We start from the raw sequence: 13,833 nt of genomic DNA, 5'->3' as shown, positions 1-13,833 counted from the left end.
ATGTTGTACTCCTGCATGATGAAAGAGAGATGTGTGGGTTAGCTTGGGTGTACTAAGAACCTCTCTTGGTTAAGTCTGAAGGCCTCTTAACGCATCCCAGAGATTGCGGGCCACCACTTGGATGGCCAGAGCTGAGTGTGCTGCATGGCTGCCTGAAACCCCAACCATCTCCACCCCACTCCATCTGACCGATTGGCGGCAGCTTCGCCCACTGGACTGCAGGCTGTACTCTCAGCTCAGGCGCAGGCATTCTTCTAATCCATGCTGCATGGCTGCACTGTTAGGCTGAACCTTGTGGGAGACTGGTGCAAACCGGGTTGATGACATTGCAAGGAGCTGTGAGCACCTCCACCAGTGACTGTCCCATGGCCAGCTTTAGCAAAGAGATTGTTCAACGTGCCCAGTCATCCAACTGTTCTGCATAAAACACTCATTCATTTGCAGCCTGTGCTCAAGGAGTGAAAAGCTCTGGAGCACTTGGTGACACTTTCATGCTCCTGCGTTGCTTGAGTAGGCAGATGAGCTAGAGGCCCGACTCCATGCAGTCAATGTGACTGCATCTGAACTGTCTCAGCTGCAGTGGAATGATCACTTTATACAAGGTTTCTCTAATGTGTGGTCGCTTCCCTCCCCACCCTACCCCATCCTGCACGTGCTTATGCACTACCTTCAACCACAGGGCAGTGCTTGCCCCCACCCCTAAGTTGCCTCAACCGCAGGTCAGTGCTTGCTGTCACCCCTGGGTCACCTCAACCACAGGGCAGCCCTTGCGCGTCCACCCCCCCCCCCCCCCCCCCCCCCACCCCCACCCCACCAACTTGCCTCAGCCTTGAAGTCAAACGGTGAGTGCTGAGCAATGTTACTGTGCACTCACCTCCAAGTTCCCCTCCGGTGCAGCCCGCCAAGTGCACACCATATATATGCTGTTGTGAAACACGTCGGCGTGATTGCATGCCGACGTAGGCAGACGATCCAGTGGGGCAGGATGATTCCGGTGTGCTGGCCTTTATAATGATATAATGTAATACATCTGTATTACAATGAGTTTCCTGACGTCCAATGGTGGGAAACACAATGCGCCATTGATGGGCTGAGCGGATGATCACAAACTGGTTTCACACCATCATGAAACCAATTCCTAGCCCTCTCGTCATATTTTCCACTCCGCCACCAAGCGTGCCCAATGCCAGCAGGCATGGAAAATTCAGCCTTATGTTTCTGACATTGAGCCTTACCTAGAGGCAAAGAAAATGTATGGCTCTGAAGGGAACCCTTTGGCCCATAGTGTTTGTGCTGGATGAAAAAGAATTATCTAGCCTAATCCCACTTTCCAGCCATTGGTCTGTAGCCCTGTAGGTTAAGGCACTTTAAGTATATATCCAAATATGTTTTAAAGGCAGTGATGGCTTCTGCCCCTACCACCCTTTCAGGCAGTGAATTTCAGTCTCCCACCATCCTTTGGTGAAAAGAATTCTCAACTCTCCTCTACTTTACATCTGTGTCCATGGTTATTGACCTTTCTGCTAAGGTCTTTCCTATCTAGGTTTCTCATAATTCTATACACCTTAATTAACTCTCCCTCAGCCTCCTCTATTCCAAAAAAAACCACCCAGCCCATCTAATCTTCCTCATAGCTAAAATTAATCAGTATGACAATATCCTCATAAATCTCCTTTGTACCCTCTTGTGCATATTCTTGGAGGGAAACTTGCAGGTGGCGATATTCCCATGCAACTGCTGTCCTTGTTTTCCTAAATGGTAAAAGTTGTGCATTCAAAGGAGCTTTATTTTTTGATTTGAGGCAATAGTACAAAGATTGTTTGAAATCTACCTGAGGGAGTTGATGAGGGTAGTACAGTTGATATTGTGCTTGTGGACTTTGTAAAGGCAATTGACAAAGTACTGCAGAAGACTTGTTAACAAAATTAAAGCCTGTGGAATTAGAGGGACAGTAGTAACATGGATACAAAATTGACAAGGGATGGAAGTGTGTGAATATTTTTTTTGCAGATTGAGAAGAAAGAAGGCTTGCATTTATTTAGCAATAGTAAAGTGTTGGGGATGCTGGAAATCAGAAATAAAAAAGAAAATGCAGTTCTGGCAGCATCTATGGAGAGAGAACCAGTTAACATTTCATTTCAATGTTTCTTTCATCAGAACATCTCATCCAAAAGCGCAGCTCTCCCTGAGTACTGTATTGAATTCTTAGCTAATTTTTTTTTTGCTGAAATCTCTGGACTGAGACTTAACCCGCAGCCTTCAGTCTCAAAGCGGGAGTGCTGTCAACGGAGACGCAGCTGAGCCTGAATGGAAGTAGACAATGTTCTCCAGAGGTCGATATCAGCACTATTTCCTGCTCTCCGTCCAAAATGGAAAGTTTCATTAACTTTGCTTCTAAGTCCCACCATCCCAATGCCTTCACATGGTCCAGCTCTGATTCTTCTTCGACTGCTGGGGCTAGGCTACTGACCAATATCCACTATAAACTCACTGATTCACAGATTGACTACGTTTCCTCTTACCCAACTTTCTGTCAGGAATATATCCCATTCTCCCACTTCCTCCATCTCTGTTGTTTCTGTTAAACATAAGAAACGTAAGAAATAGGAACAGACGTAGACCATTCAGCCCTGAAGCCTGTTCCGCCGTTCAATGAGACCATGGCTGATCTGCTTGGATATCGAATTCCACATTCCCATCTACCCCCAATAACCTTAGATTTTTGTTAGGCAAAGGAATCAATCTCTGTCTGCCTTAAAAACATTCAATGACCCCGCCTCCTGAGGCAGAGTTCTTAAAGTCGCACAGCCCTCTGATAGAAAAATTATTTTTTCATCTCTCTCCTAAAAGGTCGACCCCTAATTTTAAAACCGTGCCCCCTAGTTCTGGACTCACCCACAAGAGGAAACATCCTTTCCACGTCCACCTTCTCAAGGCCGTTCAGGGTCTTATATACTTCAATTAAATCACCCCCACGTCCACCTTCTCAAGGCCTTACAGGATCTTGTATACTTCAATTAAATCACCCTCACTCTTCTAAACTCCAGGGGAAACAAGCCCAGTCTGTCTAGCCTGTCCTCATAAGTCAACCCACTCATTCCAGGTATCAGTCTAGTAAACCTCCTCTGAACCGCCTCCAATACATTTACATCCTTACTTATATAAGGAGACCAAATCTGCACGTAGTATTTGAGATGTGGTCTCACCAATGCCCTGTATAACTGAAGCATAACATCCTTACTTTTATGTTCAATTCCTCTTGCCACCATCCATATCATATGCCATTCTTTCTCCACAGCTGAGGATTTCACCTGACCGTGGTTGACAGTGCCACAAGCCATGTCTGTTCCATTTTCTGACACTTCTGCTCTCATCCCTTCCCTCCCAGAATCTGTTTCCCTTGTCCTTATCTTCCACCTCCCCTCCACATTCAGTGGATCATCTTCCCTAATTTCTACTGCCTCCAGTGGTGATGCTGCCACCAATCAGATCTTCACCTCCCCTCCCTTTTCCTTTCAGAATGCTGAATTTCCCTTTCAGAAAACCTTCAACACCCTGGTTCACTCCTCACTCCTCAGTCACCCAGAAACACTCCTCTGCTTTCCTTGGTACCTTCCTATGCAAGTGCAGGAGATGCAGCATTTATTCTTTTATCTCATCTATTCCTGTCATTCAAGGCTCAAAACACTGCTTCCAAGTGAAAGAGCAATTTACTTATACTCTTGTAACTTAGTATGCTGTAACCACTGCTCACAGTTTGGACTTATCTACATTGAAGGGATCAAAAGCAGATTGGGTGACTGCTTTGTGGAACACCTCCGTCAGTCCGTAAATGTGACCCTGAGCTTCTGGACGCCAGTCATTTTAATTCTCCAGCCACACCTATTTTGACCTTTCTGTCCTGGTCTCCAACATTGTTCCATTGAAGTGCGACATAAGCTTGAGGAACAATACCTCATCGTTTGATTAGGCACTTACAGCCTTCCAGACTCAACATTGTCAGATCGTGTCCTTACTTTTATTTTTGGACAGCAACTATTGATAATGATTCTATTTATTTTCTATTAGCACCTTCTCTAGACCCAACTTTTGTTTCTTTGTCCTGTGTCACGGACAGAATTTGTGTGTTCCTTCTTACTGCCTGTGATCAATATTTTTTGTATGTAAGGGGCATGTGTTTTCTGGCTCTGAGTGATTGTCCCAATCAAATGATTCCAGCAGCAAGTTTTTTTGTGAGCTTGAAAATAAAAAAGGTTATTTATTATCATACACTTACCCTGGATGTTTAAATCGTGATGTGTGTCTAACTCATCTCATACACACTATCTCACAGAAAGATTAGATATGGATGAAGGTAAAACAATATGCTTACAACTTATAGTTATCTCAGTCTCTAGGGAGGCCTGTAGTTTCTTAGGTGAAATTGATGCTTTGTGAAGTCTTGTAAAGTAGAGGGTTCTCAGTAAGCATTTGTAGCCTACTTCTCAGGTAAGCTTGAAGTTGGAACAGGTTGAGGGGAGCCCTTCTCTCACTTTCAAGGAATTACTGTCAGTTACCTTGGCTGCTTAGATGACTTGAGGGTTTGATGGATTGCAGTGGAATTCTGTTTGCAAGCGTCTTCTTGTTGAATTTTTAAAGTGGATAACAAAAAAAATTCTCATCATGTGACACTGGTACAAGTTCAATGCCCTTTTTCCAAAAAAAAGGTGGTGTGTTGATTTCATATCCTGTGCTGCCTTTTGACATCTTGAAAGTTTGAGACAGCTAGTGTCTTTGTGTTTGAATGACCCATTCAATTTGAAATTACTCTTTGAATTAGTTTCAGGAAAGCAATTAATACAACATCAGTCTGGAAGGTTCCTTTTATTCCCTCTTGAGACAAGGGTGTGATTTAAATCCACAAAAGAAGTCAGGTGATCCTCGGGCAACCATCTTTTGCAGCCTTTTGTTCAGTTTTTTATATAAAGTATTGACTGAAAGGTCATAATATAATGCAACATGATACCTGTCACCATCTCCTTCTGCCTTCCGCGCATCCCTTTTGTCAACTCGCATCTTCAGCTTTTCATCCTAACCTGACCCTCTCTCTTGTTCTTCTCCCTCCCATCTTTCCCTGTTGTTGTACTTGCTTAAAACCTGTAACATCTCTAACTTTTCCAGTTGTGACAAATTCATCAACCCGGAAGAATTAACTTTCGCCCTTTTAATTTCAGATTTCAAATGTTTGCAGTATTTGGCTTTTGTACGGCTAGTTGAATTAGTTTGTCAAATAAACCAAAATAAAGCTAGTTTTTATTATGTTAAATTTGCTAATTCTAAAATATAAATATAAAATATAAATGTATAAGTTTATATATAAATATAAATATAAACCTGAAATAGCATAATTGTATACTAATTTGGTTTATTAAATACTATAGGCAGTTCCAGAAAGTTCTTTCCATAAGATCCGGCTATTAGGATGTTTGTGTCACAAAAGAATAAGAACATAAGAAATAGGAGCAGGAGTAGTCCATATGGCCCACCTAGGCTTCTCTGCCATTTAATACAATCTTTGGCTTCAACTCCACTTTCCCACCTGCTCCCTGTTTCCCTTGATTCCATCAGAGATCAAAAATCTGTCTATCTCATGCTTAAATGTGTTCAATGATGGAGCATCCACAATCCTCTTGGATAGGGAATTCCAAAGATTCACAACCCTTTTGAATGAAGTAATTTCTCCTCATCCCAGCCCTAAACGATTGTCCCCTTAACATGAGGTTGTGCCCATGTTTCCCCTGGCTAGTGAATCTAGAGCAACCTCTCAGTATCTACCCTTTCAGAATCTTGTACGTTTCAATCTCGCTCTTCTGAATTCCAAAAAATATATAGACCCGATTTACTAAACTTTTTGCTCTGTTTCTTACAATTACTGTTTCTTCAGCAAGAGACCTCTTGACTGGCAAAGAATGTCTTTTTTTAATAGCTGTTTTTTTAAAAATTTTTAAATTTTTATTCTACTGAATTCATTGTTAATAATTGTCTTCCTTGATGTAGCAGCTGTTTGAAAATCACTGTCAACCTGATGGAAAAGGAAGGTTGAAAGTTTGGTGTAATTACCTTATTTTCTGCCTGGAAAATAATTGGCCACCATCAAGTGAACTTAATTAATTATAAGGATACCATATCCTCAGGGATTTTTTAATGGTTTTTGTTGATTGCTTGAGTTCCCTCAATAACAGGGTGTACTGAAAGTCTGTGATACTTGTGCTTTGCACTGGTATACATAGAGGGCACGTGATTGTTTTCCTAAAGAACAAACCTTGTAAACCTTTCCTGTCTGACCTGAACATATTATTCTTTCAGACTCTAGGGTGGGATAGTCCCAGATTTGCACAGGGTGGGGGAGGAGGGGAGAGAAATGTCGTTTTACCCGGCAGCCGCAATGGTGGGTTTTCGTGCCATATTGTCCCATTCCTGCCTCATCAATTATGCAGCCATAGGGGAAACACCATCTCACTGGCGGGCACCTCTGATTATCGCACCACGCCACTACCTCACCGATTCCTCTCGCAAGACGCCATATTTAAACTGCAGCCATGTGCACACTTCTCAATGCTTGCAGCCCAGGACTGCTCTGGTGAAGTCATGGTTCCAAATCCAAGAAGAGTGCCGCTCCCTGATTCAGTGACGCATCTCTGGGATGCCTTCTGGATACCGTGGAGGCCCGCCGTGATGTCCTCTACCCGTGCTCTGGCCACAGGAGGCCCATTAGTCTTACCACTTCAGCTTGGGAGGCCATGGCAGTGGAGGTCAGTGCCAATGCCGCACACGAAAGGTCGGCCACCCAATGAAGAAAATGGATGAATGACCTTATCCATGCCACCAGGGTGTGGCAACCATCTTATCACTCCAAACTCCCACACTCACAAGGCCATCACATATTCGCTGGCACCTCACTCACTGCCAGCTCAAGGGACATCACCATTTACTCTCTCACCCTCACATCTCTCTCTGGCCTCATCTCCTCTGAAGACTACCTCCTCAATCCTCACCATCTTGAGGAAACTTGCATAGACCACTTGCACACCCCCTGGGATATCCCCCTTCCCCAGTACAGCCCTCACCCTGCAGCTTCATCCCTTGCCTGAGGCCACTTTCCCCCTTTCCTCAAGCAGGCCCTAGCCCTGTAGCAATTGAAAATCCACCCCCAACTTATGGCTGGTCTGGTATGTAGAGACCTGCCTGTGATCCCCCCCTAAAAGTGATGTGGTGCTGCCTGCAAAGACTGGCGCTGATTACCGCGAGTACTGCCGGAAGCATTGTAGGAGCACAAACCTCGAAGTCCCGAGCAAAGTGCGGCTTGCCAGGTGCATGTTGCTTATGTACTGTTGTGAAACATGTCAGTGTGCAATCACGCTGACATGCCCGGATGATCCAGCATGGGGAGAGCAAAGAGTGGATATGAGAAAGCTCTGGCTGTTAAAAGTAGGGAAAATCCCAAGATGTTCTATAAGTATATCAATGGGAAGAGGATAATCTGGGAAAGAGTAGGGCCCATTAGGGACCAAGAGGACAATCTATGGGTGGAGCCAGAGGACATCAGTAGAGTGTTGAACGAATACTTCACATCCGTCTTCATCCAAGAGAATGAGGATGAAAGTATGGAACTCTGGGAGAGAGACTGCGAGGTTCTTGAGCAAATTGATATCAGGAATGACAAGGTATTGGAGGTGTTAGCAGGCTTAAGAGTGGACAAATCTCCAAGTCCGGATGATTTTTGTCCCAGACTGCTGGGGAGGAGATTGCAGGGGCTCTGGCCCAAATTTTTAATTCCTCTCTGGCCGTGGGGAAGGTGCCAGAGGACTGGAGAACAGCTAATGTGGTTCCGTTATTTAAGAAGGGTTGTAGAGAGAAGCCAGGGAACTACAGACCAGTGAGTCTCACATCAGTGGTAGGGAAACTATTGGAGAAAATTCTGAAGGAGAGAATCTATCTCCACTTGGAGAGGCAAGGTTTGATCAGGGATAGTCAGCATGGCTTTGTCAAAGGGAGGGCATGCCTAACAAATTTAATTGAATTTTTTGAGGAGGTGACCAGGTGTGTAGATGAGGGTAGTACAGCTGATGTAGTTTATATGGATTTCAGCAAAGCTTTTGACAAGGTCCCACATGGGAGACTTATAAAGAAGGCAAGTGCACATGGGATACAGGGTAATTTGATAAGGTGTATTCAAAATTGGCTTAGTTGTAGGAGGCAGAGCGTGATGACAGAAGGCTGCTTTAGTGACTGGAAGCCAGTGTCCAGTGGATATACCACAGGGATCTGTGCTGGTCCCCTATTATTTGTCATTTATATAAACGACATAGATGACTATGTGGGGGGTAGGATTAGTAAGTTTGCGGATGACACAAAGATTGGCCGGGTGGTTAACACTGAGGTTAACTGTGTGGAGTTCTGGTCGCCACGTTATAGGAAGAATGTGATTGCACTGGAGAGGGTGCAGATTCACCAGGATGTTGCCTGGGATGGAACATTTAAGTTATGAAGAAAGGTTGGATAGACTTGGGTTGTTTTCGTTGCAGCAAGGAAGACTGAGGGGCGACCTGATCGAGTTGTACAAGATTATGAGGGGTGTGGATAGGGAGCAGCTGTTCCCCTTAGTTGAAGGGTCAGTCACGAGGGGACACAAGTTCGAGGTGAGGGGCAGGAGGTTTAGGGGGGATGTGAGGAAAAGCCTTTTTACCCAGAGGGTGGTGACAGTCTGGAATGCGCTGCCTGGGAGAGTGGTGGAGGCGGGTTGCCTCACATCCTTTAAAAAGTACGTGTGTGAGCACTTGGCACGTCATAACATTCAAGGCTATGGGCCAAGTGCTGGTAAATGGGATTAGGTAGATAGGTCAAGTGTTTCTCACGTGTCGGTGCAGACTTGATGGGCGGAAGGGCCTCTTCTGCACTGTGAGATTCTGTGATTCTGTGATGGGGTTATGATTCCGGCGAGCAGGGCTTGCATAAAATGTTGAAATTAGGTTCCTGACATATGGTGGTGGGAAATGTGGCCCAACATTGACGGGTGGAATGGACCATTGCCATGATGACATGAAACCGATTTTTTGCCTTCTCGCGACCTTGCCCGCCATGACACCTGTTGTCAACAGGTCTAGAAAATTCTGGCCTTGGAGTCTGAGGCATCAACTATTATTTTAAAATAGTTTTCCTTTATTTCTTTCAGCTGTGTCATACGTTTAATGCACATCCTATGGTAATAACAAATATAGTGTGTGAAATTGACTGTTGGCAGTAGCAAAAAATGGGTGATAGCAAACGCCAGCCTGACTTACTGTCCATCCAATTTTTTCTCTGTGTCAATGGATTCATTATTGCCTGTTTTGTCCACTACCGAAGACCAATTTTCCCTCTGTGCCCAAAAAGCAGACGCAGATAAGGGCAACAGACATACGGAAACACCACAAACTGCAAGATCCCCCCCTTGTTCCACACCATCTCGGCTTGGAACTATATTACCATTCTTTCACTGTTTCTGGGTCAAAATCTTTGAACTCCTTCCCTAACAGCAGTGTGGGTATTCCTATACCACATGGATTGCAGCAGCACAAGAATGTGGCCCACTGCCATCTTCCCAAGAGCAATTAGGACTGGGGAATAAATGCTGACCAGCGAAGCTCACATCCCAAGAATGAATAAAAAAAACTACAAAGAGTATCAAAGAAAAGGCATGGATAAACTGCGCCATTTGGTTACCTCCAAAACCATTGAAAGTTCCTCAACAAATAACTGTTCTAGCACACCTCTCAAAACACTATACTCGGTCTAACTTGAGAAAGTGTAAATTATTTTATCCTTATGCACTTAACCCACTAGCTGCCATTAGTTAGACAGACTAGGAAACCGGCATAAATAAAACATGAACCCAAGAATGACTTTGTGAATAGGGTTTAAAGTTAGATGAACTTGAACACATTTTTGGTATCTACTAATGTTTTTAGGAAACTGAAGAGCAGCATTTGAAAGATTCTAAGCTTGAGTGGGGTCAAGATCAAATTTATGTTCAAGAGCATCAGGTTAATGGCCGTGCAACTTTTTTGGGGGCGAAGAAATGTAAAGTATTGTTTCTCAGGATGTTCTTCAATATTTAGAAAAAATGCTGTAACTTCAAGTGGATTGTCTACTCAATTTCTCCTACTTGCACCCCCCAAAAATGAGTCACAAAAAGACTGAAATGGAAAGTTTTTTAAAGGATAGTATCTCTGCCTGTTGGGAAAGCGGGCAAGTGGGCCCTCAACAGCTAATGAGATATCCAGTCGTCTCTATGCCCACCACACCTAAACAAAAACGTCAAAGAAGGCCCCAGAACATTGGTGCAGGATTTCCTATAGGCCAAACCATCTTTGGCTGCTTCCTCAATGACTTTCCCTCTGTCATAAGGTCAGAAATGAATGGGGATGTTTGGTGATTATTGCACAGTGTTCAGTACTATTTGCAATTCCTTAGATTACAAAACAGTCCATGTCCACATGCGTAACAACTGGCCAACATTTGGGTTGAGTCGATAGGTGGCAAATAACATTCTTGCTACACAAGTGGTCACCTATAACCAGAAACTTAACTGGACCTACCACATAAATACTATGTTAAAAGAACAGGTCAGAGGTTTGGTATTCTACAGCAAGCAACTCATCTCCTGACTCATGACTTAAAAGGCATAAACCAGAAGTTTGATGAAATTTTCTGCACTTCTTGGATGAGTGCAACTCTAACAACACTCAAGGAGTTCAAAACCATGCAGAGCAAAGTAACCTGCTTGATTGGCACCCTTCCATCATCTTAAACATTTGTTCCATCCATGTACCATCTGCAAGATGCACTGTTGACTCCTTATTGCAAGGGGACTGGAGAATAAGGTATTTTGTGTCTCTTTACTATAGAAGACCTAGAAAACTTCCCAAAGATACTTGAAAATCAAGAGGTGAAAGGGAGGGAGGAACTTAAAACAATCACCATCAACAGGGAAAAGGTACTGAGAAAACTATTAGACCGAAAGACTGACAAGCCCCCAGGACCTGATGGCCTGCATCATAGTGTCTTAAATGAAATGGTTGTAGAGATGGTAGAGGCATTGGTTATAAACTTCCAAAGTTTCTTAGATTCTAGAAGGGTCCCACCAGATTTGAAAATAGCGAATGTAATACCTTTATTTAAGAAAGAAGTGAGATAGAAAGCAGGAAACTATAGACCAGTTAGCCAACATCTGTCATAGGGAAATTGCTAGAATTCATTATTATGGAGATTTTAGCAGGCTACTTAGAAAATGATAACGGGATCAGACAGCATCAACACGGTTTTGTGAATGGGAAATTGCGTTTAACTAATTTATTAGAACTCTTTCAGGAAGTAACAAGCAAGGTAGATAGTGAGAACCTGTAGATTTGGTGTTCTTGGATTTCCAAAAGGCATTTGATAAGGTGCCACATCAAAGCTTACTACATAGAATAAGAGCTCATGGTGTAGGGGGTAACATATTAGCATGGATAACGGGCAGGTTAGCTAACAAGAAGCTGAGAGTAGGGATAAATTGTTCTTTTTCAGGTCAGCAACATATAACTAGAGTGCCGCAGGGATCAGTGCTGGGGCCTCAACTATTTACAAACTATAAGGGACTAAAATCACAGAATTTTAATGACACAGGAGCAGGCCATTTGGCCCATCGTGTCTGCACCGGCTCTCCAAATGAGCATTATGACCTAGTGCCATTGCCCTGCCTTTTCTCCTAAACCCCTGCACATTGTTTCTATTCAAATAATCATCTAATGCCCTCTTGAATGCCTCAATTGAACCTGCCTCCACCACACTTCCAGGCAGTGCATTCCAGACCCGAACCACTCGTTGTGTGAAAAAGTTTTTTCTCACATCACATTTGCTTCTTTTGCAAATCACTTAAATCTGTGCCCTCTTGTTCTTGATCCTTGTACGAGCGGGAACTATCTACTCTGTCCAGCCCCCTCATGATTTTGAACAACTCTATCAAATCTCCTCTTAGCCACCTTCTCTCCGAGGAGAACAGTCCCAACCTCTCCAATCTATCGTCATAGCTGAAGTTTCTCATCCCTGGAACCATTCTTGTAAATCTCTTCTGCACTCTCTCCAATATGTTCACATCCTCCCTATAACGTGGCGCCCAGAACTGTACACAATACTCCAGCTGAGATTTAATGAGTGTCTTATATAAATTCAGCATAACCTCCTTCCTGTTGTACTCTATGCCCCTGGTAATGAAACCCAGGGTGCTATATACTTTATCAACTGCTCTCTCCACCTGCCCTGTCACCTTCAATGATCTGTGCCCATATACACCCAGGTCTTTCTGCTCCTGCTGCACCCCCTTCAAAATTTCACCCCTTATTTTATGTTGTCTGCCCATGTTCTTCCTACCAAAATGCATCACCTCACACTTCTCTGCATTGAACTTCATCTGCAACCTATCTGCCCACTCCAACAACTTGTCTATGTCCCCTTGAAGTTCCACACCATCCTCCTTGCAGTTCACAACACTCCCAAGCTTCGTATCATCCACAAACTTTGAAATTGTCCCCTGCACACCAAGATCTAGCTCATTAATATATATATCAGGAAAGGCAAGGATCCCAATACCCCTGGGGAACTCCACTACAAACCTTCCTCCAGCCCGAAAAATACCCATTGACCATTACTCTTCCTATTTTTCAGCCAATTTTGTATCCACATTGCCACTGTCCCTTTTATTCCATGAGCAATAACTTTTCTCTCAAGTTTGTTGTGTGCCTTTTGAAAGTCCATGTACAACGTATGATAGCTAAATTTGCCAATGGCATCAAGATAGGTGAGGAAGTAAGTTGTCAAGTGGAACTAAAGAATCTAGAAAGAGATATAGATAGATTAAGTGAGTGGACAAAAATTTGGCAGGAGTATAATGTGAGAGAATGAATTTGTCCACTTTGGCAAGAAAAATAGAAAAGCAGTATATTATTTAAATGGAGAAAGATTGCAGAACTCAGTGATACAGAAGAATCTGGGTGTCTTGTCACATGAATCACAAAAAGTTAGTATGCAGGTACAGCAAATGATTAGAAAGACAAATGGACATTGGTGTTTATTGCAAGGGGAATGGAATATAAAAGTGGGGAAGTTTTACTGCAGCTCTACAGAGCCATGGTGATACTACACCTGGAGTACTGTGTATAGTTTTGGGCTCCTTATTTGAAAGAGGATATAATTGCGTTCGAAGCAGTTCAGAGGAGGTTCACTCGACTCACTCCTGGGATGAAGTGTTTATCTTATGAGGAAAGGTTGAACAGGTTGGGCCTGTATCCACTGCAATTTAGAAGAATGAGAGGTGAACTTATTGAAACATATAAGATCTGAGGGGACTTGACAGGGTGGACACTGGGCAGATGTCTCATCTTGTGGGAGAGACTAAAACTAGGGGACACAGTTTAAAAATAAGAGGTCTCGCTTTTCAGATGGGGATGATTTTTTATCTCTCAGAGGGGCGCTAGTCTGTTGAATTCTTTTCTCCAGAAAGCAGTGGAGGTTGGGTCAGTGAATTTATTCAGGGCTGAGTTAGACATTTTTTTATGGACAAGGGAGTCAAGGGTTATGGGGGTAGACAGGAAAATGGAGTTGAGACTACAGTCAGATCAACCATGATCTTATTGAATGTTGCAGCAGGCTTGGAGGGCCGAATGGCCAACCCCTGCTCTTAAGCCCAACGTTCCTAGTAAGGAAGCCTTAGGGCCCATCATATACGGCTTGGGTGAGACCACACCTGGGGCACTATGCTCAGTTTGGGTCTCCATA

The 13,833-nt window shown here is 43.6% G+C and overlaps 1 protein-coding gene across 1 annotated transcript in view; it reads left to right on the top strand.

Annotated features, from left to right (window-relative positions):
• The window catches only part of hivep1 (HIVEP zinc finger 1), a 286,849-nt gene that overhangs the window by 141,516 nt on the left and 131,500 nt on the right, over nt 1-13,833 (top strand).

The sequence above is a fragment of the Cetorhinus maximus genome, chromosome 3 (genome assembly GCF_964194155.1).
Source record: "Cetorhinus maximus chromosome 3, sCetMax3.hap1.1, whole genome shotgun sequence".
NCBI classification, from domain to species: Eukaryota; Metazoa; Chordata; class Chondrichthyes; order Lamniformes; family Cetorhinidae; genus Cetorhinus; species Cetorhinus maximus.
This window is presented reverse-complemented; position numbering and strand designations above follow the sequence as displayed.